At 38.2% G+C, this 27,543-nt stretch overlaps 1 protein-coding gene across 2 annotated transcripts in view; it reads right to left on the reverse strand.

The window, feature by feature from the left end:
* The window catches only part of mapre3b (microtubule-associated protein, RP/EB family, member 3b), a 90,124-nt gene that overhangs the window by 32,040 nt on the left and 30,541 nt on the right, over nt 1-27,543 (reverse strand). The window contains exons 2-3 of one of the 2 annotated variants that reach the window (XM_088625414.1): nt 20,843-20,901; nt 16,702-16,737 (exon numbers count right to left, since the gene is read on the reverse strand). The gene's annotated coding sequence lies outside the window, so the exon portion shown is untranslated. The remainder of the gene's footprint in view (nt 1-16,701; nt 16,738-20,842; nt 20,902-27,543) is intronic. The other variant, XM_088625413.1, reaches the window with a different exon arrangement.

Genomic DNA, 27,543 nt, shown 5'->3' on the forward strand with positions numbered 1-27,543 from the left:
TCCCATTTTTCTTTAATATTATTTTTTTCTTTTGCCTTATATACAATATACCATGTTAAGAAAAAAGTATGTGAACCCCTTACCCTCAGGATTTTCACATATTTCACATGCTTTAAGGCTATAATGTTATTAACCTAATCTAAGTCCTAATAACAGATTATGTTAACATGATGAAACAAATGACAAAAAACACAAAACTATTTCAACCTTTGTTTATCCTCGAATGATGCAACTTTCAACATCTGACAGAGCAGGTAAACCTTTTTAAATTCAGCAACTGGTGTAACCTCCTGGATTTGCAATGAATTGGTTACTATTAAACATACTGTATTGAAAATGGACAGTACATAAACACAGATTTTAAATTCACGAAATTTCCGTATTTATTTTTTGGGGTTCACAAACGTTTTCTCAGCACATTATGAATATAAAAAATATATATATTTTCAACTTTAATGTGCCATGACTGCAAGCTTTAATGCAACAAATGCATGGGTTACCCTGGAAAACTATGCAACAATCTGGGAATCTTTGCGCGGTAATATGTCTATGAATACACTGCTGAAAAGAATAGCTACACATGAGGTAGAGAACTGCTTCCCCAATTCCTGTGAGATGCCAAACTGTCACTTAGTATACCTGACCCATGTGGGCTTCCTGTGGCATGGATGGTGGCCCAGCAAGACCTTACCCATCAAGCTCTAGCCCACAGCCTAACTGCAACAGGCTGGGTAGTAGGCAGAGTAGTAAGCAAGGGTTAACTGTTGGCAAACAACAGTGCACTAAAGAGAAGGACAGCGACGGCTTTTCTTAGTACCACCATCCACAGTCTCCTCTATATATTGTAATTGTGTTTTATCTTGTTTATTCTTCTTATTTATTGTTGTTGTCATCCTGTAAAGCACTTTGAGAAGCCACCTTTAAAGGCGCCATATAAAGTAAAGTTTATTATTATTATTTATTCAGGTATCTGTGGTTCGGTGCCGAAACGAAGGACAAAGACGTGGTTGTGGACGAAAGCTAGGAGGTCAAAATGCTGGGAAGGGTCAGAGAGCAGAAGGTACAAGACGGGAGGTGAAGTCGTAGCCAAGGACGGGTGCTTAGGATCAAAAGCCAGGAAGGCTCTGAGAGCAGAAGGTACAAAAACTGGGGCCGAAGTCTTAGTCGAGGATGAGCAAACAGTCGAAATGCCGGGAGAGTAGAAATAATCAAACTAGGGCTGGGAACGTACAAGTACGGAGCTCAGGGAGGAGACATCAATCGTGAGCGAGGAAAAGAAGACAAGTGAGGGTTTAAGTAGTGCCAAGTAAATTGGTGCGCAGGTTTTAGGGAGAGTAGAGCTCATGGAAATGTGGGAGCGCTTGCATGCTCCCACATTTGCGATTCGGGACAGTCTGCTGAAGTCATATATGCAAATGAAGCAGAAAAAAAAACCTGAACTTGTCATGTTCTCTAATCAGTTCAAGAGTGAAAAAGTGAGAGTCCAAAAAAACCTTGTTTCCGACCACTTGTAATTCACAAAAAATGGAAAACAGTGCTCTGTTCTCCATAGCCTGGGTAAGGCAGTGGGGAACTACCCGAGTTGCACTGCTTGTCTTCAGGTAGGTACAGGCATGACATAAGATGAGCACAGGCATGCCTTTCCAAAGACTGAAGTGTGTGTCGATTGGAAATAAAACCCTATATGACTTTCACGTATATGGATTACAGACCACTTGAAAAAAATCACAGCTAACTTATGAAGTATTGAGAACCTAGCATAGTGCAACAGTATCTGATTTCAGAAACCAACATAGGTATTCTCAGACTGAAGAAAACTCTGATACCACCTTTATTTAATGTACCACAGTTAACATGTGCTACAACATGGTTCAACATGTTGGTTCATAAGTGAATAGTTTCCCTACATAAATGTCCTCAGTTGAAACATGTTGGGACATTGTATGTGAGCACTAGTTTAGGTATTTTAATGAACAAGTATTTGTTTGTAAATTACAAACTTTAAATTACATCTATTTGTTTCACATCTTTACTAGTGAACCTGTAGCTGAGACCCATGAAGGATTCTGTATTATAATATTTTTACATAATAATGCATTTCTCTGATTAACACAGAACATTTAGTGCACAGCTAAAAAGCTGATGTCTTAAAACACAATTTTCTGTAATATATCCTAACAAGTTCTTGTATATTCTTTAAAAGGATAAATCTTGTTACGGAACAAGTAATACAGTAGGTTTATTCCATGCTGAAAAGAGAAGAAAGAAAACAACGTTTCGGCCGTGGAGCCTTCTTCAGGTGTGTCAGAGCCTTCTTCAGTAACAAACCTTGTTACTGCTTTTTTCAATGAAAATCTAAAAGAAGGGTTCACAAAGGTTGTAAAACCTCCTACCCTCGCTAAGAACTAAACACGTCAAGCAACACATGAGGCAGGTCTACAGAGCTTTTAAAAAAATACAGTTAGTATGGCATCATGTTTTACTTATCTCAAGGTTCCTGAGGAAATGTTTGTGTAACAATGCATGTGGTTAAGTCACTCCAGAGCAGAATTTAATTTATGATTCAGCACTCCGAAGCTAACTTGGCTTCAGCCATGTAAGTTCAAAGTTTTAAAATGATTCATTTTATTTGGATGAACCAGGCCGGTCAATTTTCAAAGACCTTATTGGAACAAAAGATGGAATGGAAGGTAGGAAAAACACACAGGTTTAAAAACAATACCATCCTGATTTACAGGATATATACTAAAGATATAAAACAAATATGGCAGTCTTTTATTAACTAGCTGCAGTGTTACTGCAGCAGGCAAAAGTAAAAATGAAGAGGGAGACTGGAGATTGTACCCCAGCCGACCCTCGGTCACAAAGCAAAATCTTCTATTACAATTTTATGAGCACTTGGAAATACCATAAAAAGTAGTCTTATGATACAGTAGATTTCCTCCAACCTTTGACACAAAATTAAAAAAAAGCTGCGACAGAGAAATCAAGATGCAGGGTGTTCAATACAAAGTCCAGCCCGGGCCTCGCTGTGCATATGAAATCAGGCTGAAGCTCCTGTGCTATTTTTAACCACAGCACTCTACCGAGTTAACTGGGGTTTTAAAAACAGCTGATGATTTAGAAGTCCAGACTTCCTACATGCCATGATCAGTGCGCCTCCCTGCCCACCATACCCACCCACCTGCCCCGGCCTGGGTGAGTCAGCAGTTTCTCTGACACCGATTCAATGTCGGCGGCAGCTCTCGCGGGCCAGACAGCTGAATCCCAGCGTGAGCGGCATTCAGCTTCGGTCCCAGTGGGACAGCAGCCGGAGCTCCAGCACTACAATGAGACGAGGGGGCAGAGACATCGGGGATCGGTTTCCCATAAAATCCTTTCTTATTTCTAACATACAGTATAGCATAAATCTTACTGGGCCTCAAACTGGCTTGCTCTTGCTGCGCTTCTTGGGAAGAAGGAAAAGGTCCTGCTGACAATTGTTGTCTAAAAGTGACTATTGACACCCCTCAACAGACTGTTAAAGGCACCAGGATTTATTTGGAGCTTAATGGTGAGATAGTGTTTACACCTTATATGTATTTCAAAAGCAATGCAGGACCTACATCTACAGTACAATCCCATCCTATTTACAGTTCATTCTAAGAGGTGAAGCCTGAAGCAATAGTTTTACAAAGCCCAGGCTTCCAGTTAATAAATGACAGTGGAATATCATTTATGTTAATAAAGTCATTCATGAGGGAAGGGTTAAATAATTCCGAAAAGAAATTCTTCATTCTTTCAAGGTAAATGCTCCTGTAAGACTGATGGGTTGTATAATATCACATAACTCTGCATATAGTACATTACAAATAGTACTACTGAGCATTTTTTAATGTGTTGCACAACACCATGTTTTTGGTATTTCAAATATAATCAAGTTTCTGTTTCCCAATCTTGGAATATTTTGGGAATTCCTCAGAACATTTGTTTTTCTGTGCATCCAGCTGGAAGTCTCTGGAATTGAAGCACTGCAGTGTTACATCTACATTGTGTGTACAAAGCTGAGGGCATCCCTGTGGAGCTGGTTATGTGTGACTATTGTGGACTTATCCAAGGATAACGTCATGGAAAAAAACGTGAAGGGTGACCTCTATGGACAGTTTCACAATATTAAAAAATATGTTTCATGTCTGCTAAGGACCTCATTATCTTTGGACCTTAGGTAGCAGTGACTCTAATTGCCAACAGCTAACAACTGACCATACACTGGATTCTGTTTTATTTAATGTTGAATGTTTGAAAAATTCTTATCTGAAAGATAATAACAAAAATGATTATTACTGTGCTTCTAGTTTTTATTTTAAATGTCTCACTGTAGTGAAAAGATCTCAAACACCTGTCGTTTTTAAATTTCAGTATTTTACTGTATTTCATTTACAAAAGAGAATAGGCCTCTGAAATGGTTTATAGACTTCAAATGAAAAAAAACAAAACAGTCTCAGACGGAACTTTGACGGATCCACTTCAATGCTGGAAATCAAGGTCTTAAAGCTAGATAAAACACATATTTTTAGGGTTTCTTCTATTTTTAACAGAAAAGAAAACAGAATAAGGAGTCACTACAGTTTTTTGCAGAATTATAAACAAAATGTTAATTTACCTAAGGATAAAGCAAAACTTCATCAAAGAAGAATCTGCTTTCATTACATGTCATACAAGTGCAGGAATATATTAATATCCACCCATTTTAAAACCACGTCTTCCAATTCAGGGTTGTGCAGTCTATCCCTGCAATCAACGGGCGCAGGGCTGGGTCCACCCTGGATGGGATTTTCCCAGAGGCCTATTAACCAACCGGTAAGTCTTTGGACTGTGGGAGGAAACCAGAGCACCCAGAGAAAAACCCACACAACCATGGGGAGAACATATATATTTCACAAAGACTTCACGCAGATAGCACCCCAGGTCTGGAACTGAACCCAAGCATTCAGTGCTGTGAGGCAGCAACACTACCCACTGTGCCACCCTAAAATGTTAATAACACTATAATAATAAAAATCATTATCAAGGAAGCAAATTTTATGAGCGCTTTAAAAATGCAGATGTGGTCTAGTATTGGCGAAGTCCAGATGCCAGCATTTAATTTCTTTTCATTCATTTGAGGGTTGTCCACAGGTATTAATGGCCATGTTGGCTAACTAGCACAAGAAACACAGTAAAGAGTACTTTGGGTAACCACACATACAAGTAATATGTAGTTACAAATTCAAATGCAGAATATACCTTATGAACACTAAATGAAAAGCAAAGATGACAACTAAAGTTTTTAAACAGTTCAGTCAACCTGACAAGATTTGCATTGTGTGGCCTTTCAGATGTAAGTTTTTCGTATAATTTTATGACGAAGAATGAGAGAAACTACATAACTAAAATAGGTGAGTATACAGAACGCCTAACTTATGTATACTCATGATCTGATTTGTAGTCACCAATTGTGTGTTTTGAACTTTAATTGAGCTCGGCCTGTCACTTACTGAAAGCTTTGGAAAAAAAACTGCAAAAATGATGTGTATGTCATTAAAGCATCACAGTGTGGAATACAAAAAAATTAAAAGCTTGCAGTGTCGTTCATAGGATTTAAAATAAACATTGAAGCAGCCAGGAGGCCGCATGGGTTTACCAAGAGTAAAGAGACACTCCTAGACTATTAATCCCACTTAAGGAATCCTAGTTGCAGTCAGCAAGTGACATGATTCAGTCTCATACCTGTGATAACAGAGTTCAACCTGAGCTCAGGTCAGTGTTTTGAGCTGTTAAGATCACTGGGAAGCCCTGCATAATCTGCATAATGCATAATAACCAAGCATTAAACTTGGATGAGAGTTCTTTAATAAAAAGAGTGTTGCTGCGGTACGTGGTGTTGGTGGACCAGTAGGTGGCACTCCTCTCTATGGACCCCAATTCCAATCCAATGCCTCATTATGGTCACAGGAGACAGTGTGCAAAAGGAGGTTCTGTCCTTCGTAAGAGTCTTTAAAAAGAGGTCCTGACTTCTCAGTCATCAAAGATTCTATGGCATTTTTCATTCGAATAGCAGTGTTAATCCCGGTGTCCTGGCTAAATTATACTTTAGGACCACACAACCTGGAGTATCTAAACTGAGTGTGTACCAGAAGCCCCACTACACAGCACATCAGGGACAATGGTTGCTGTGCATCAGGCAGGTGGGGGCTACAGTTCAGTGCTGGACAAATTGGGTCCCCTCCTACAGTATATGTGACCCTCTGGGATGAATACTCTGTACCATTCCATCATATTGATCATCTGAAGTACTGTTAGCAGAGCAGGAAGAAATGTCCACTGGATCTAAAAATCAAAACCAATGGCCTATTTTGACATGGGACACTGTTCTTCTGAAAGGTGCCTTCATTCAGCTGAGACATTGGGGGGTCCTGTCCAATAAGTGTATTATGATTACAGATTCCACTGCATTTTGCACAAAAGCAGAAGTGTTTACACCAGTGACACATAAATTCTAGTCTGCTAAAAGTTTCTCTGTCATGATATAGAATAATAATATTTGTACTTTCTCCATTCAACTTTCAAGTGGTTCCTCTGATTTAGCTATTTTATTGTTGTAATGCACGATGGCTATGATAGAGGAGGATGGCTACACGTTTAGGTACAGTTATTGCTGAGGACTTGCTGTATGGTGAAGGCCTTTTGATCTCTGACTTTGATGGAAAATTGCCTGTATGAATGGACCTTGTTGAAATGTTATGGTTTTAAAGCCATTTCTCTTTCACTTTGGAGGTGCTATCAACTCTTCTCATTCACTGGTCTCAGTTGTGCCAGTGTATTAACTGAAAATCTGATTGACGTGACACCTTACATTCACCACTATTCTCTCCAGACAATGCAATCGCAGAGGATGTGGGACTTTATGTAGTCACTCTGAATCAACAGCCCCAATACATTTAAGTTAATTTACAACAAAGCCAGTTCTACGAAGTTTAAACCACTAAATCATACAAAGCTGCAAGTCAGGTACCAACCCAGCAGGCCTAATGAAGATTGTCCATTGTCTGCATGATTCCAACCTGCAATCTGTCATTGCCACATCTTCCTACTCTCCATAACAATGATGTGCTCACACATTGGTAAGGCTAGAGGAATAGTTTGCGCTACTCTAGTAATGCAGTCTAAAGGGACCGATGGCCTACTTTTTACTTCAAGATAATCGATGCCGACCTGAGCACAGCTTTCCAACAAATTTCAGTGAGTTTTGTTTGAATTGCTTCATATATGGAAGATATTATTTTACATCAGCTTTTCATATTTTAATTTACCACATGATCAAGAAAGAGAGAGTTAAAAAAAACTTTCCAAATGGCACAGTAATTCACTAAAGCAGGTGCCACGTGATTAACAAGTCGCTGACCATTTCGAGCCTACCATCACTGAAACAACAGAGACAGAGTGCTCCCCTTCTGCACCTGGTACTTCATTAATTGAAATTTGCTGCAAATGAGGCAAGTGGGTAATGTGGGAGGATGGGTTCATTCACAGGAATATAATTAATCAGGCTTTCCCAATTCTGCTATAACCTAAAGCTCCTATTGCATCATTTGTTTTGCCTGAGGTTGAGCTTACGCTGTCAAATGTTGTGAAGGTACAGTACCTCCTGCAGCACAACTCATTATGACCAACCATGGTCTATTTTCCCAACAACAATCAAAGTAAGACTGGGAAGAGTTGGGAAAATAGACTGGTGGGTCATATTCCTGCCACCTCAACTGATAAAGCAAATCAGAGGAGAGCGTTAAAATTTATCAGCGATTTAATCAACCCACAACAACGTCTGTATTCCGTGAAGGTCCTAAATAGCCTAATCACCTTTTTAATGTGCTCGACAAATGCTTCAAAATAGTTTTCACTTGGCATACATTTCACACTGCATTTACAACTGATCAACTGATGCCATTTCTTTTAACAAGGCACAGAAGAAAGCACTAAACCAGAGCTGGATGTACAGTATTTCAAAAGCTTAAGCAACTGAACTTGCCAAAGAATTGTGGGGAGATTTTTTAAAAGCACAAAGTTGTACAATAATTTCATTCTTTACACTAGTACACAGTAGCTATGTAATGCGTAACAGCTGGTTGCTCATTAACACATCACGTAACCCATTTGACTTTCTTGTGCTCCAATTAACAGACTGTTCAAAACGTCCCAGGCTTTAACACATACAGTACACAAGAAAACGCAGGTGAGCAGTTTTTCCATATACACTTTAATCAATCTACAGTATATATGTATTTTCTTTGTTCTTGTAAACTGTGAATGAACTAAATAACAACAACAACACATTTACACATAAACACCATCGTTCAAAAGAGCGATCATCCCAAGGCAAAGCATCAGCTGAACCAACTCACCCTGGCAGAGCACACGAAACAGATTTTAAACCAAGATAAGGTAAAGCAATTTAGAAACGCCAAGTTATATAATCTGTCTTTGGCTGAGTTTGTGAATGAACATTCTTAGAATAGCAACATTCTAATATTCACCTTCATTTGTCACAACAATCTTGTATCCTGACCTGCAGAGAAAATGAATTAATGTTGTCAAGAGAGGAGCTCCGTTTTAAGTGTCTCCAATCCCTGAGCAGCTATAGTTAGATAGCTCTCAAGGTGAAAAGCTACCACAAACTATGTGGTGTATTTATGACTCGGGGCAATTTTATCCAAATAGGCTTTCACGGAGAAAAAAGACTTTTCACCTGTGGCATTTCCTGGGCATGCACCCACACATTATTCCGAAAGCTTCTGCAGCAGACATAACTTACATTGCTTGACTTATCATCTAACGGATGCTTTCAATAAATAATTTATTTAAAAAAAGATCTAAGTCGACCACCGTTTTACAAAATATAGATAAGGAAATACAGATACGATATATATAAGGAGAACAGAATGCTCTATAGAAAGACTAACACACTCTACAGAGACAACAAAACACTGTATGAGGAGACTGAAATACTATAGAACAGAACAAAACACTGTATAAGGAGAACAAAATGCTTTGCAGAGACAACAAAACACTATAAAGAGTAGGAGAGTCCCATCCTCATTTTGGATAGCAGGTGCAGGTTAACTACGGCTTTTTAAAGCAGCAGCAAATGAAGATGGGAGAGAGTGACCTGGAATGAAAACATCCAGACAGACTAGCTCTCCAGGACAAGGACTGGCCAGCTCTGGGAATAAGATAAGAAAATGCTATACATTCCATTTCCATTCCAAACCATTGTATAGGGAGGGAGGTCACAATTCTGTATTGGGATACCAAAACACTGTAAAGCAAGACCCAAGCACTGTGCTGGCACATCAAAATTCTGTACAGGAACAGGAAACTGCTACTGTATATACGGAAAACCAAAGTATAGAGAGAACACAGTGTTGCAGAGGGAGATCGAAATACTGTTTAGAGAGAGCAAAATAATGTGCAGGGAGAACAACATATTGTATAAAAAGAAAAGGCATTCCTGAAGTACTTTCCTGCAGGAAACAGCATGAGCTCAAACCAATTAAGTGAACTTGGAAGCTCACAAGTACCCTGTATCTTTTTAAATACAGATATACATATTTTTCATTTTTATAGACATGACCAGCAAAAAACAAAAGGAAAAGAGCTTTTTTAAAGATGACAATGTGCCAAATCGTTATTTAATGATTTCAGAAACATGCCTGAAATTCTGCCCATCATTTCCACAGTGCAGTTAGTGGTGAACGCCATGGCCCACATTACCTGCTGAAGTGATGGGAGGGATTAAAGCACATGCAAGTGGTTTTCTTCTCAATGAGATGAATCTGTTAACCTTTGTCTGGTCTGCTGTGTTTGTCTGAATGGCACTTGAAGACTTCAGTACTCCAGAGACAGTCGTGACATTTTGGTGTTTGGAAGTCACACCTAGAGGACTTGATATATTTAACAAGGTTAAGAAGAATTTTGCCAGAAGAATATGCTGATTCGGGAGCATGTTATCAATAACAACCAATGGTGTGCCAGTGATGACTGGCCAAACTGTCAAAGCTGAGTCTGATATTCTTGAAGTCTTGTGTACCTAGCCTTCATTATTATTTACTAACAAGAATTTGGTGATAAAGTAGTGTGGTTCATTAATAACATCAATTACATGATCACACCCCACAATAAATTCAAATTATTGTGCAAAGTTTTACGACACCCTCAGTTTTAATCACTTCTGAGTTGTCATCCGATTATGGTGATTTTTACTGTGTGGTGAGTTCCAGTGGTTTAGCAGGGAAGGGAAGCTGTTGTGTGATTCCTTTCATTTGTGTCAGAAACCAAAGTATTTTAAGAGTCAAGTAATGAAAATACCATCCAAAGATCAGACATTGTGTAGCTGCTTCACTTGGCATTTCTAACAGATGTGGCAGAAAAATTAAACTGGCTTGAGCTGTATATTGCTGAGAAACAGAAGAAAATTATAGGTAAGATTACAGCAGTGAAACTTTCTGAACTTAACCTAAGGCTTCAGCAAGTACACTTAACCTTTGGCTACACCAAGTACAGTAGAGTATAATGCATTTTTTTTCTTCTGTGCTCCAAACTCTGGAAGAAAATGAAGCCACTGCTGACCTTCAGGACATTAGCAGGTACACTGACCTTTCGAATAGGCTTGGCCTACAATTCGGTGGCAGATATAATGATTTTCAGTAGTGTTAGCTATGTGTGATCTTCAAACCCCTTCATGGAAGCTCTGAACAAATTAGCTTGCTCTTTATCCCAGATTGTGTAAGAGCAGAAATGGAGATGATCAATCTACAAAATGACATTGAATTGAAAGGGGAGCCAGAGCCTAACCTGGCGAGCAAGGCAGGATACAGTCTGGACAGGACACCAGTCCACTGCAGGGCACACGCGAACACAAACACGCACACACTCACACCAAGGCCAAATCAGAAGAGCCACTCAACAAAATAAAAATTGTGGGGGCCCCAGCACTACACCTATTCTCAATCAAGCAGTCAGAATGTAGGAGCAGTTCCACATGCCTCTGCATGCCCACAGCAGCTGAGCAGATGCACAAGAGAGTTTAAATAGGTGACCTATTAACAGACTATCAATGTCCATGTAACGGAAATGGTGGCTATGCTTGTTACGGTGCTCTGAAACAAACCCTGCCTTAACGCACAGCTCTCAGCGCTGTGAAGGACAAGATGTCACACTCACTGGCTCCTGAAACATTTCCTCTTAATCTCTCCAGGCTTTCCCTGACAACTATAGCAAGGTTAATCTTTATTCAAGTACAATTACTTTGCAGCATATTCTGTCAGTATAATATCTGATGAGGACATATTTTAAATAACTCCTTGGCAATCAAGCATTTCCAGTGAATTAAAGATCATCTTAAAATGCCATTAGTCCTAGAGGGATGAAAACTATTGGATCTGACAGGATTCCTATTCAGTGCTCCATTAATATTTTAAACTTTCTCACAATCAGACTACAAAAGACTCATTAAAGGAAATAAAAATGTTCTGAAAGACAAGCAAGTTTGAGCTTTAAATTGAATAGTCCTGCAAGTTACCACTCACAAAATAAAACAGTTTTGAACAAACCGGGAATACAATGGTGAAAGTTCACAGATCATCTGAACATGTAAGGCAGAGGCCAGGAAGAAATATTTCAGTGCTTAGAGACCACACTGTCATCCTTAATGAAACAGTACATTAAGACATAGAGAAGAAACAGAAGCGAAAACCCTCATAAAATATTAACGTAAGTGTGTGCAGTCCAATACCCTACTGTACCTCTCATGTGTCAAATAATTTAATCTTATGCTGTTAGGAGACAGTTAAATAAGATTTGAAAAAAATATAAAAAAATTAAATACTGCATAGAAATATTTTATTTTATACTCTCTTTCCCATTTCATATTCGTCATCTCCACATTTGCTGTACTTACACAAAAATATTTTTTGTTTCTTTGTTTTACATTTATCTACAATGTATGTTTTCCTTGCAAGTCTTCTTTTTCTTTACAATTCATTTTTTTTTAAAGGAAAAAAAAACAACAAAGAGTGTTTGCCAGTAAAGTTCTTAAGACAGATATAATAACCTCCACTGCAGGGAAATATTATACAATATACAATAACTGGTGCTACTAATAATAGTAATAATAATTATTGATCTATCAGTTATCAGAAGGCTGTTGAATACTGCTAAGGGTCGCTACTACCCAGAACCTATCCTGGAAGATGGGACTGCACCCTGGGCAAGATGTTAGTTCACCACAGGACACACACTCGCACACAAACACAGCTATGTTTCTGGAAACCAGAACCTCTAGAGAAAATTCCCTCAGATCTGGAGGGAACATGCAAACTCCACACAGAAGGCTTCTCTGGGTTGAAACAAGCCCAAGATCCAAGAGTTGTGAGACAGGAGCCCTAGTCACTATGCCACTACTTTGATTATTATTATTTAAAGAATGTACAACAGTACAGCTATAAATATTTACACTCAAACAAAAAACCTGTTTCAAACTCTGAAAGTCCCCGCTCACTCATCACTGGCTCTCTCTGGCTCTGAGTTCCCCACCAAAGGACCTTGGAAATTAAGCAGTCAATGTTAGTACTGATAGCAGGAACCTCCATACAAATGAAAACAAGAAAAGCAGCAATGCAAATGGAATGCATTAGTTCACAGAAATGAAAAGAAAATCTTTCTACTAGTGGCCAGGTTAACCAACAAGATCCGTTCCCGCTGCTGTAAAAGACCAAGACAGGAGCCACCCTTTAATAGTGCCAGTGAGAGCAAGAAATTATCTTTGTTACCATTTCTGACACATACAAGACAAATAATTTCTTCTCCTGCGATTTGAAGAGCTACATTGTAGTAGCTTGCAGTGCTTACATGTTTGTCTATTATTATGAAAAAAAGCCACATATTAACCATGCCTGGCAATTGTGTCATTGTCAGGACTGATAAGTCTTATTTCTATGTGCTTTATTTCATCACAAACCAAAAAACTGTAAATGACTGCCAATTTTGAATTTTCCAAATTAATAACAGTATAGAAAAGCCTCTGTCACATTTTGGATATTTTCAGCTTGTCTTTGGTAGGCTAATTGTATCACAGAATCTAATATTAGACTGTGAAATGTGCAGCACCTGCAGTCAGACACCCTGAACTGCCTACCAAGGAGATTGCTGTCTGCAGGAACAAATTAAAAGAAGATTTAGAATGGCCAAGTTAATTGAACACTTAGGGAGAAGAAAGACACATGCGCCAGAATATTCCAGACTGGAAATGGCTGTAATGTGCTTATTCTATTGTGGTTCACAATATGAGCACAAAAAGGAGCTACTGTATAAAAAAGTATTTGACAGTCTTCAAAATCGTGGTCTGATCTTCTGTGTGATTCACTCATAGGCACCCTAGAGACAGAATGTAAACTGCTTAAACACCCTTTGCAGTGTGTGACAAAGCTGACAGACAAACCCCCACAGCTCTCACAATACCTGTACAATATGTATTTATTCATACATAAATGTGTACATCTATACACATTTATTTTAAGGCTACAATTTTATTACATAGATACATCCATGCATACATTTTCAAACCCTTTTATCCAGTACAGGGTTATGAGGGAGCTGGAGTCTATCCTGGAAAAAGAAAACAGGCGCAAAGCAGGATACACCTTGGATGGAACAACAGCAGATTTCAGGATAATAATAATAATAATAATAATAATAATAATAACAATAATAATAATCATCATCATAATCATAATCATAATCATAATCATAATTGCTTATACTTATATAGCGCTTTTCTGGACACTCCACTCAAAGCGCTTTACAGGTAATGGGGACTCCCCTCAACCACCACCAATGTACAGAATCCACCTGGATGATGCGACAGCAGCCATAGTGCGCCAGAACGCTCACCACACATCAGATATCAGTGGGGAGGAGAGCAGAGTAATGTAGCCAATTCATAGAGGGGGATTATTAGGAGGCCATGATTGGTAAGGGCCAATGGGAAATTTGGCCAGGATGCCGGGGTTACACCCCTACTCTTTTCGAGAACGCCAAAAAGAGTAGGATACACACAGACACAAACATGCACACACTCACACCAGGGTCAATTTTCCCAGAAGCCATTTAACCTACTAGTATGTCTTTGGGCTGTCAGAAGAAAGCAGAGCACCAATAGGAAACCCTTGTGAACCACAGGGAGAACATTCAAACTCCACACAGACATTACTCCAGGAGTGTGAGGTAGCAATGCCAACCACTGTGTTGCCTGATATATACACAAGCTACAGTATATGAAAGATATGTGCAATATGTGCATATACACTACACAGTATATAATATGTACATGTGATAACAGAATTTAAGAGTGGCTCTTTTGTGGAGATGTGCTTCTGGACTGTAGCCAGCATGTCTGATTGCCTCTGTGTGTGTGAATCCGGTTTCAGCAGTCTGACAGCAATAACAGCAGCAGATAGATGACACTTAGAAAAAGCCATCTTTGAAACTGACAGACACTCAGAAGTGCTTCCAGCAACGATCACAGACACCATGTTCATAAAAGCTATCCTTACTCACACAAGCCCCCCCACCCAGATGGAAATTTATACCAGCTATAACATCTGATAAACAGTGACACACTTATCACATTATCAATGTCTATCAACAGTCTATCTACTGTACAGTTAGACACTGATACACTGATACAGTTATCGCATGATAAAGAGAATCACAAGTGACTTATACCTTCTAATACTAATCCAGACATATTCAGTATTTCGAACTATTCAGATATGGTATTGGCCCTTAGGAACAACAACACATTGCAGAAAATTGCTTTTGATATTAAGAAAATTACAAATATATATTCTCTTATTTACTTAAACTTTTTTTATTAACTTTAACAGAGACTAATAAGTTTATGCTTAATGAAATACTATATTTACTGAACTTTCAGTGTTTTGTGCCAACTCATACAAGAGTTACTTGGGTTTAACTAAAGCAGATACATTATGCTGTGTGCAGAAGAAACAAGAGATCCGATGTCCAAAGCATTAATAATGTGTGGTAATTTGGCCCAGTACCAGACTTATTCTTAGGTTGTTAACTATTGTTTTCACAAATAACGTCCTTTGAATTTATTGTGCCTTCATGTTGCTTTACATTGACATTGCTTTACTTGCAAGCTCTTCGAAACATCTCCTATATTACAGTTAATCATATAACAATAAAATAGTCATGTAAAGCATGTAGAACCCCAGGAAACTCGTTTCAAACATGTACAAATACTCTCCTCACTCTCCACTGGATTTACTCTCATGCTGATATACAGTATTGCATGGCCACATTTTATTGACTCAATCAATTTAGTAACTGACAGATATCAGCTTTGTCTGAGTTAATTCAGAAGCGGCACACTATGTCAGGAAACTGACTCTTCCCTCTATTAAATGGTGATTGTGTTCCTGTCGACATTATTCCACCCAGGAGTTAGCAGCATTAACAGAATGGCTACTGAGAAACCCAACTCTTGTTACAAGAAGCTCTCTTTTGTTGGATTTAACTTTCCGATGTGAAGTGAGAGGAGCCCGTTTAAAAGAAAAAACACTGGAAGGTGGGAAGAAACACAAACTACTTGATATCAGGATCCAAGACGTAAAATTTTAGGAGATCACTACACGTAATGTATGGCAATGTCAGTATAGCAACTACTGTAGAGTGACAACTGAAACGCTGCAGCTATAGGTAAAATAATCAGCACAACACTTTCCCTCATTCCTTTACACAGCAGCCTTTGATTATAGTTTCTTCCTGTACTGTATATATTTCCCATCTCTTACTTCACCCCAATTGTAAAGAGCAGAGTGTTAAAGCAAGCCCACTTTAGTTGGTACAAGCATCTTTATGTTCTCTGTCTATGGAAACATGGATTTGTATGACAAAAACCACAGGTTTATTGAAAGCAAAATAATGTCAAGCACTTGCCTGAAACCAAACATATACCTGCTATTATCTTTATACCTAATAGCTTGTAAGTACTGTCCACTTGTTTTCTTTTGTTCAATTTCCAAATGGAATATAATATCATTTATACAATGCATTACAGCTTTAAAAAAGACTGAATCACTCATCACAATATTCCTCTTTACAGAATCTGTATTGCTACAGAAACTGAAAACTCTTTTTTTGTAGAAGGTATATTTACACAAACACACATACACACACAAAAAGCTGTTAAATGTAAAATAAATGCTAGCAGCCACTTAAATGTTTATTGCACCACTAATATGCAGTGTGGCATAAAAAACAAAGAGTTCATTACATGTTGGAAATAAAGCAAAATGATGATTGTTTAATGAACACTAATTATTATGTTATTTCAGAGACAGAACTTTCAATGACTGTGGCTGGAAGACTAAATTGCAGGTTAGTTAGTCCTTTGCTTCCAATTCACCCATGACTTAAGCAGGGCCCCAATTATATTCTATATTAGGTAGAAAACAGTGTGCACTTTCGGTGCAAACTACTGTGAAAAGCTCTATTGGAAATGCAACCAAAAACCTACTAAATAGATGGGAAAAAGCAATTTATCCTGGAATACTAAAACAGTTTCCTAAAGCGAACATTTCATACAATCATCTGACTTACCTTTGACCAGTAAGTCTCAACCTTCAGATGTTCTTCCTGTAGGTACAAAAAGAAAGATGGTCAAAACAGGAAATGATATAACATTTTTTAACATTATTCTGTGTGAACAAGAAAGGCACTTCAACTCCTTTCTGGAGTTGGCTTATTAATTAATATGTCCATTCATACTGTATATACTGTAGATCCACAGCTCTAAAGACACCCAGGAGACTCTTTGAGATATTTCTGCTTCACACAATCCAATTTGAATGGTTCTGAATAGCTGCCTTTCGAGAGCAAAAATAGCGCTGCGACTCTAACATATGTACTATCATTAACTGTAATTACAGTCACAGACAAGATGAGATTAACAGAGCTCAGAGAATATATTCAAACAGTAAAGCAAAACAAAACGACACATCCCACTAAAAGAGCAGAGATGTATTCAAGCCCTAAATGCATGCAAGGTGTCTGGTGTATTAAACAAAGGATTACCGTTCTTTTTTTGTAATTGCCATTTGTTGTATTTTTCTGCCCAAAGAAAGCAGAAAGGATTAAGAGCCATTACAGCTTTCAGAAAAAGGGACAGGTTATAATTTCAAATGAAAAGGTTCTCACACAGCATCCTACAGGCACAAAAGCCTGCTTCATTACACAGGGGATTCCCCACAGAGTTTATTGCTTAAAGAAACTGGCAGGGAATTCCTTTTTTTCGTTGCAGAAAAACAGAGTCTCCTGCTGCTTTCGAGAGTTGTAGTTGCCCCTTAACCACAACATCTCTGAACAAGCCTGTTGAGGCCTGACCAATAATACTACAGTGCTAGAGCAGTGCTATAACAGTCATGAAAGCTTCCCTCTTAACTTTTTGCATGATATAATCCAATTGTATTTACACAGGTAGAATTTAAGAGAGGCTTCAGAGGTTACTTTGCAAGTCATACTGTATATAACTTCAACCACTTCGCTACACATACTGTATGAGCTTGTCTGGGAGGGGATCAAACTGTAGTCTCGCCTCTTCTGCCTGCCTACATATAAATATCACTCTTCATGCCTGCATGGTTTATTTTCACATCCATTGCTCCACTCCATCTTCACCCTTGCAGCATTTCACTGGATCATCCCCGTGCTGCTGTTGAACTAGTAGGGAGCACGTACTGGACTTTGGGAAGAAGGCACGTAACTTTCAGCTTATTATGACACCTTAAGAGTTGCTCTCTTTCAAAAATAAAAAAATTTCAAGTAGAACCGTATAAAATTTAATGAAAACAACCTGTTCATTCAACTATTTACCAAATACGTAGTTTGCAGTGGCTGTAAAACAGGAAGTGGGGTTGATTAGATTTGCAATTTTCATAAACAAGCCAGTCAGCACTGTAACTGTAGTGGAGTCATATGCTTTATCTCGCAAAACACAATGCCCTATGACCCTTTGTGCCCCACATTCCCAGGGTGTCATATTTCTCAAAGCCAACATGTATTTTAGGTCAAATTATTTATACCTGAGTTTTTTTTCGAGAAACCTAAAGTAGGAAATCTCACCTCCTGAATGCAGTAACTGTATTTTCTGCAAAACTAAAGGAAGATACTGCTGGGGACATGACGTGAAGTCATGAAGTGAACTAAGAAAACGTGTCAGAAAAGTTCCTCTCAAACAAGAAAAGTTTGAGAGGAACTTCTGGAAGCTATTGTTTCAAAATGTTATCTGCAATAAGAAGAATAGCACAGGAAATATCCATTTAGAAAAGCTAAAACGTTTCTGTAAAACGTTCATTTTTCATTCCTGTAGTGCATATGCGCACTTTTAAAAGTCCTTGGATAATGTATTTGCTTTCACATTTATCAAGGTTGAAAACCATTATTTTAAAACAAAATCCTAACAATACTTAGGAACTGCTAAAGCTGATTCCTGAATAAAAAATCCTCAGCAGGTTGATTATCGACACCCTAAGACCTAGAAAACAAACAGAACTTTCTTGTACTTGCTCATTCCTTAATTTAACTGTGAGAAATACAAAATTAGTTACAGTCATTAAAATAAACCCTTCACTGTAGCTTTACAAAATCACGAATATGATCATGTACATTATCTTGGATAAACAACATCCATTCCAAATGGACAAATTATACCTATTTCAATTTTCCAATTTGCCAAAAGGAAGAAGAGTGGAGCACAGAGCTTTATTGTGTTTATAATAGAAGGTCCACTTTGATGGTTTAGGGGAATTAATGAACCGTGCAGATTCTGTTGTGCTAGTTTTTGAAAGCCATTTATTTGTTTACTGCTGTTGACAATTTCAATACATAAGAATTGTGAGCTAAGGCAAGAGAGATTCATTGAAAAAATAAACACTTTGCCTCAATAAAAATGTTTTTGAATAAATGTTCACTTTCCTCTATCCGCTATGATTTTAACGAACACAGTTACTCTAGGCAACTGGAATGTGAACTTTTCTATCCTGCACTGTAAAGGGCATACAGTGGGACAGGATAGGCTATACAGTTCAGAGAACACATGTTGAAATCTTAGATATATCATCAGCCATGCTATTGCAATAATTTCAAGTTATTGCAAGAAAGTTTACTACAGTGAAATGTCCGACAAATGACAGGAAATGTTGATAAGAATGTATCCCTAGCATTAGTCTGAAAACTTTTTTCATACTTTCAGTACAATTACAGATTAAATTTGATTTAATCCTCGAACTGAGCCCTACAAACTTTTTCACAAACATGCGGTGATGCAGAGATTTTTTCCGGCCTTTCACCCCAAAAGGTGAGAGGTCCTACACAACGGCAACTCCAGGCCAGAATAGCTGGAAGCTGTTTACTTCCTCCTGTCAGCTGTTTACCTCTGTACAAGGAGGCAACTTTCCCAACAGCGCTTTACCAGAGGGAACACACGAGTTCCCTTAGTGCACAGGATCAGCGATTATAGAAGAACTTTGCAATTAAAGAGGAAAAAATGTTATATTCTTGAAAGCATTTAATATTTGTAGTTATGTTTCTAGGCAGCATAGTAGCTCAGTGGTTAGCAGTGCTGCCTTGCAGTGCTGGGGCCCTGGATTCAATTGTGGAGTGCTGTCTGCATGGAGTTTGTATGTTCTCCCTGTGTTCACGTGGGTTTCATCCAAGTGCTCTGGTTTCCTCCTACAGTCCAAAGGCATACTGAAAAGTTCACTGGCTTCTGGGTAAATTGGCCCAGTGTGAGAGTGTGTCCGTGTCTGTGTGTGTCCTGTGATGGGCTGGAGTCCCACCCACGGTGTTTCCTGCCTTGTGCCAATGCTTGCTGGGATAGGTTCTGTCTCAACGGTGACTCTGCACTGGATTGTTGTGTTTCCTTGTGCTCTTTAATTATCATGGCCTGTGTACGCTTATTTTTCTTATTTTTAAACACAAGCATTAGAAAAATGGAAGAAACCTGCTGCAGCGAATTTCCTTAGGCTAAGGAATATTTTTTTATTGATTCATGTGTTAAAACTAGTACACAATGTCTGACCAACAAACGAACAAGCCTGAAGCTTGTACAGTATGTCAAAATTAGATGTTTTAAATGACACAGCTATTGTTCTTATAAATGAGGTCTCTGGGAAATTTACAGACAGAAAAGGCAATCCAGCACCTTCAGAGACTGCTGCAAGAAAGGGAGTGCAAAGTTTTGCACATTTGCCTTGCTAGCTTCCTGTAGTACACTTCTGTAAGTGTTTCTTTCCAAAAATAATATTCCATAGAATTTTTCATTTAACACATTAGGTTGCACCACTTTCAAATTTCCAAGGTGGGTCAAACATGTAAAAGTTACACTGCAGCCTGCAATTGAAAATGACTTTATTCTCTTCTCTCCTTTCCTTCTCTTCTTTAGAGCCTGAATAAAGTAGTTGAGTTACATACAGCAAAGTGAAAAAAAAAGATTAAACCAGTCTTCTTTCTTGGTCCTTCCTTCTTAAAAAAATGGCTATGATTGTTTCACGGCATTATAGTGTGTTTGTGCATTAATGCCCCAAGCATTACAGTGTTAATAAGAGGGAATGGGTAGTTTTACAAACCTAATGGGGCCCAATGGAATACACTACATATTGTAGGGCTTAAGATATTTTCCTTTTGTAAATGCTTCTACATGTGTAAGGTTAAAAGTGTTAATTTAATGCTTTAACTGTATTGCCTTGCTGTGTCAGCAACTTGGTCTTTGGACACTTCGTAGAGTATATCACCCAGGCAGATCTGCTTGTGGAAAACAGATTTTGTTCTTTTAAACAGGATACAGGCACACTGACAAGGAGATGAGCAATACTGACTCTCCCAGATCTTGGGTCCTGGGACCGATTCTGGACTGCATGTCCAGATTTCTTCAAGTGTTTCGGTCTTCGCCCACTTCCCTGGCTGGCTAGGTTAACTGTCTCTAAACTGTGTGTTGACCCTACAGAAATCACCTCCTTCCTCCCATCAATCACTTTTACTTTCATACTGCAAAACAGTTCTCTTGTACACGCACTTATAGCAAGAAATATCAGAGACATGCAACAGTACATCAGGGGTAGGGTTAGGATTTACAGATCAGTATAAAGAGACATGTTAAGATCCTCCTCTATTGCGTGTGACAAGAAAAGAACAATTGAAAAATACTGCAGTATACTGTAAATACATGAATGTTTATGAGATATAGAACCAATTGTGACAGCAATCTTAGAGCTTTACTGTCTTCTAATTAAATTTCAATTTATTTGTCTCTGTCCTTTAAGGTATTGTTATATTACTAAGGTTTAATTAAAAAAAATAGTTTTTCATCTGAATGTGATGACTTAGCACAGCACATCAAAGGTTAAATACAATGACTTGGAGTTTTACAAAGCAAACTACTACTGACCTCGTTTACAAAATCCGGTCTGAGTCACTTTATAAGTTGTAAAATGATGAAGGATGAAATTAAAGGATAATTAAAAAATCTACCTCTTAAAGTGCAAACTGCTGTAATTTTAAAAGTGAATTTAATACAGAAGCGCAACAGTATGGTAGAATTTACTGAACAGTTTGAATTTAAACTCCCAGGCATAAAACTGCAAATAGTTATTCCAGTAGGTATTGTTTTCCAGGATATTCTTTATTGTTTTATGATAATAATGGTGTGACCCTACTGTAGTGTATGAACAATTACATTCAGAAATTGAGGAATATACACTGAATCCATACAGAACATTGCTCAAGAATATTGAGCTTTATCAGTTTAAAAGACAGCATTATACTTGGTTGACACTACTATCCTAAACCCAGTAGACTACTAAGAAGAATATACTATTCTATATTTAAAGTTAAAAACTACTCTTTACGTTTCTATAGTCAGAAAATTGCTCCATTAGTTAGTCCACATTTACCATTAAAAGGATATTTCATATTCAGGATATAAACTGTTCTGTTTTATGAAGGTGTTAATGACTTTGGCAAACATTCCACTTAAATGTAAATGAACTATATAAAGTTTCTTCACGTAAAGCAAAGAACAAGTTATTTCCACTGTGTATCTTTTGTTGAAAAGCAGCTTCCTGATGCCCAGAACCTAATTTGTCACCTAGTCTAAAAGTTTCCTGTGCCGGATCTTAAATTGCACTTTCGGTCTGTCTAAATTAAGAGTTAGCCAAAGTCAATATAAAACTGCATCAGCTTCAAGTTTCTGAAGAGTTTATTTAGCTTTAATCATCGAAATGAGTTTTTCAGGGTGGAAGGTGTTGAAATCTTAATTTTGAAACGTGTAATTCATGTTACCATTTTCAAAATGTGCCATTTTTTGGTCTTTTTTTTAACCTGTTCATGCATTACTACTGTACATTTACCAACTTCTATTTTAAGGCATGCCTTCGGTATTCTTAAAGACTGTACATAGGTTTTATACTTGTTTGATTGTACCAACTGGCCTTAGAATTGTAAGTTATCTCACAATGCAATCTTACAATTTTCCAAAGATACTGTATACACAATTCATAGTACAACTATAACAAAAAAGAGAAAAACTAGGCTGCCTGTGTAACATAAATAAAACTACACATAAGCAGCAAAGTGAATGCATCAATAATTAATTAAATAATTAAAGTATCAGATGTCACTGCTATACTGACTTTTACCGTACAGTAGCCCTTTGGATGTGTCTTATACTTAGACATGGTCCATTCGAACTCTCACTGAATACTGTTAAAATATATAATTTAACCAAAAATTGGCAGCTACTTTTCACAAAAGGAGAGAAGAAATAGTGCATAAATAAATAAGTAGAAATAAATGTATACAAAAAAGATACTTCCTATCTGCAGCTATTAAAATATTTTTTTTTATCTGCACATTCCCTACCAAATCTGTTGTGTTTTGTTTCTGTATCATTTCAGTTTGGATGCAAACGGATCTAATCTCTTCTGTTGGCCTCCAGGTATATGTACTTTATGTGCTAAGGGCACAGCTTTGTTCTCACCTGAATTCTATAAAGGTTAATCTTGTATGACCAGTTATTCTCTAGTTACATGAACTATAGAATAAGATAATACTGTACAATGGCAGAGATCACTCTCCTCCTGTGTCTATTTCAACAAGCTGTGTGATATAATACCCACAGTCATTTCAGGTCATAACCACTATTCACAACTCCAACATTACAACAAATATAAGGCATCAGTACTTCAAAGGTCTTTCAAAAGAAATCTATAGGCCGTTTAACAGCTACTTATCTTTTGAAATCTTTTTAATTTATTCTGGTTTTGTATAGACTTGTATAATTGCAGTAAGGCAATTGTGGCACTGTAAGATATTGTCTTCAAACGCAAGTGAACCCACACGACATATGCACATTCAAAGGTCTGGAATTATAAATAAAATATAAAAAACAATTAAAACCAAGTAAGGTAATGAGTGAGCTACGGACTTAGTCAGGGGGGTGTAACTAGCTAAACAGGACCGCGATTCCTCAAATGGCAACGCAAAACCAAAGAGTGGGGTGGGGAGTGTTCGGCCAGTGTTTTTTCGCCTCTCAGCAACTCAGTGGCCCCTGCGGGTGTGGCTCTTTCAGGTTTGAGGCGCAGTCAGTGAGGGATGTGTCTCCCCTTCAATGACCGCTGAACCTCTGGGGCTTGAGAAAATAAAAAGAAGCCTGAAGTGGCTCCAAAAATGAAATCTTTGACTTTATGACGCCAGGTTGGGCAGTCTGAGGAGGGCCTGCCTACACCCCCTCATTTCCACAATTGAGGAGGCATAATAATAAACTGGTGCTTCTAAATGTATACAAAAAAAATGTCCACAACAATGATAGAACAAATCACAGCTGTAATGTAAACACCCAAGACCTGTGTACAACCCACTTATTATCACAATATTTCCACAGGATCTCCCCAACAAGTGAGAGGACGGCCAACCCAGTGGCTCAGTGTCCCCCGCCTGTGACAATTCCAGTAATGACTTTACGACTGAGACTGGAATTGCTAAATGTTGACAAGATCCTTGCCAACAAAATCATGTAAAAAACACAAAATGCATGCTTTATGCAATAAAAAAACAAGTACAGCAAAAATGTATTTAATGTAAGAATACTTTAAAGAATCTGTGCAATATGTGCTGTATTTATGCAACTGAGATTTTGATTATGCTATTAAGTTAATGCAATGATCTATAGTACATTGATCCAAACCTGTGCTGAAGACTCGTGGTGCTCTGTGGGAGCATCATTAAGGCTTGTGAACAAATGTCATATTTTTGTTGTACTTCTGTGTCCTTAACTAACTTATAAGGTCATCGGAACATGATCTTCCTATCTACAGATTTACTGCAGTCAGTATCATAGAGATCAATAACAAAACTAAAATGTATCTGCAGTTTTCTGGCAGTACCTCTGGAGACCATGATTTATACTGAACAAACCATAAGTCTCTGTAATAGGTATTGCAGAACGGTACTTGTTAATTGGAAGAACTCAGAGCCCTTAAGTAAATGTAGTAATATACTACAAACAACAATTAAAGTAAGCAACAATCACAAAAGCAATTTTTGTACAGGATGTTGTATAAAAAGAACAACTTCACCGGTTTTTAAGATCTTAAGTCTTAAAGATATAGACCTTTGGGTGAAATGCCACAGAGTTAGAACGACAGACAATCTTCATATAAAGCAAAAATAATGAGGCGATTAACCAACTACAACAGTTAGATTCCTGCAGGACACATGTTAGAATTTAAAAAACCCAATGCATACTCTTTTTTGTGTTAAATGAAACAATCTTTGGCATCTGATTCATTTAGACTTTTAATCAACTTGACACTGGCCTCAGAACTGAAAAGATATGTATACATTTTGGTGAGAAACATTCTCCAAAGCCTGTCTTTCGGATGAGACGTTAAACCAAGGTCCTGACTCTCAGTGGTCATTGAAGATCCCCGAGCATTTCTCTATAAGAGCAGGGAGTTATCCCGGTGTCTGGGCCAAATTTCCCGTCGTAGGGCACAGGCCAAACCACAGCAGCCAGCGAAAACACAGCAAGAACGTACAAACTCCACACAGATAGCACCCCAGGAAGTGAACCCAGGGCTGAAGAACTGCCAGGCTGTAATGCTAACCACTGTACCACTGTGCCACCTAACAGTTACATAGCTGTTTCAGAAATGTTGACCACATGACAAATGTCTTCTCTATTTTGAAAGACTACTATGTTTAAATTAAGAGGTTAGCAAAGACTCACAGAATAATTGTGCTTATAGTATGAAGTTACTAAGCAATGTTTTGATGACATTCAATACAGCCATTTGCTATATCTTCCAAGCATGGAAGGGCTATATCGTGATAATTACAGAGATACCAAAAGAGAAAAGAGATAGGAAAATCCTTACAATCCTAAGAGGTTCCATAAAAGGCAGCTAAAATACAGAACAGTTCTCTTTCTATATCTCACAGATATCTTTCACTACATTTCTCAGAAGGTATTATTAATATGCTGAATGCTTGATTTGTAAAATCCTAGTAATATTGATGTCGCCATTGCTCCACAGACAAAGCACTACAGAATAATGAAGCACCAGAGTTTGTAATAATATTAAAAGAGGCGTAAGATAAGTACTCAGAAATAGCCTTATGAATAAAAAAGCTTGTCCTACAATAAACGTACTGAAAACAATAAGAAAGAACAGAAGGTGGGTGTGTACAGAATGTTTTCAGCCCTCTACAGGCATTTCCAGCATGAGGGAGAGACACTCAGCAGCTGGAAAGGGTATTTGAGCAATGCTGGGGGCTGAAATCAAAACTGGATTATTTTTCTATTAGCCTGTGTCAGCAGAGCTTCAGTTCTCTGTATTAAAAACATAGTCATCACACATAAAAGCAGTGCTCAAGGCTTTCATTAAAGTTCTGTGTGTGTGTGTGGGGGGGGGGGGGAGGAGCTTACCTGCATTAGAAGCCAAACATTCGGTCTGAAACCCCAAAATAACAAGTAACTCAAACCCAGCAAAGCTAAAAAGACAGAAGGCTGGATTACTAAAGAATTAGTATGCTTGTAAAATGCAAAAGAGATCAGCCCATTTACTGGCAAACTGAACCGCTCTCAGTAGTTGTCCATTTGAGCACAAACACAATCAAAATCCATCCAATGTGCCCATTTTCCTTAAAATCCTAAATAATTCCAGACATATTCAACATGCCCTGAAAACAAGTTACCTGTGTGAGAAAAAATAAATAATTTAGTGAGGTGTTAATAGGTAAGAAGAATAAAAGATAAATGACCCAACAGTACCTTGTTGTTTTACAGTATGTAATTTCCCCAAGCAGTCAATGAGATCGGAAATAAACAGCGGTGTGAGATGGGGGGGGCTGTAGGCTGTCCTGCAGTTCTGTTGACACAACCCCGAGAATACAGAAAAACGCAACACGATTGCAGACTTCTAATTGGTGCTAACAAATCCAGACATGGCTTGCTAAAGCAAAAAAAAAAGAGAGGAGGGATTCAGCTGAATCAGCTGATGATGGCTTCAGCAGGACATGAAATATTTGCTGGCTCAAAGGGATCAGATGAGAATAAAAAACAGCCAGATCATGAATAGGGATTCAATCCTGGACAGGGCGGCCTACTGCCAAGGCCATGGGAACAGTTGCTATCCACAGAACTGCACCCAAGAGCTAATATTAGCATGCAGGAAGAGGCGAGGGCTCCCATCAGAATACAAGCCCCTGCAGGGTTGAAAACAGTCCCAGACTACCCTCCAATTTCTCGTTTGATTTTAGCTGCGCAGTTACAGCAATCTGTAGAGTTGCATTCATGTTTATTATTGTTTTTGAAAAACCCACAGGACTGATCAGCTGCCATGTTGTGCAAATCTCACTGTCTTACAACTCAGAGAGAGGACAGAGTCTTACAGAGGTCAGAAAAAAGCCTCTACTTGTACTGTGTCAGCTATTGCAACATACTGTACTTGGAGAGCTGCAGGATTTTCTTCCATAATTAATATATGTTTTCTAATACTTTTTTATTATTTTAAAATAATACAGTTATATTATTGGTGATGCAGTGGTTAGAGTCCTGGGTCCAATTCCTGGGGTGCTGTCTGTGTGGAGTTTGTATGTTCTCCCTGTGCTTGTGTGGGTTTCCTCCTGGTGCTTGGGATATCTCCCACAGTCCAAAGACGTACTGGTAGGTTAACTGCCTTCTAGGAAAATTGGCCCTGGCGTGAGCATGTGGTTGTGTTTGTGTTTGAGTGTGCCCTGTGATGGACATGAGTCGCACTTAGGGTGTATCCCGCCTCACGTCCATTGCCTGCCAGGATAGGCTCCAGCTTTCCCACTGGAAAAGTTCTGTACTGGATAAAGCAGTTAGAAAATGGATGAATCGATGGAATTATTAGTATATTATCA

Source organism: Lepisosteus platostomus, chromosome 3, assembly GCF_059453375.1.
Source record: "Lepisosteus platostomus isolate fLepPlt1 chromosome 3, fLepPlt1.hap1, whole genome shotgun sequence".
Taxonomy (NCBI): domain Eukaryota; kingdom Metazoa; phylum Chordata; class Actinopteri; order Semionotiformes; family Lepisosteidae; genus Lepisosteus; species Lepisosteus platostomus.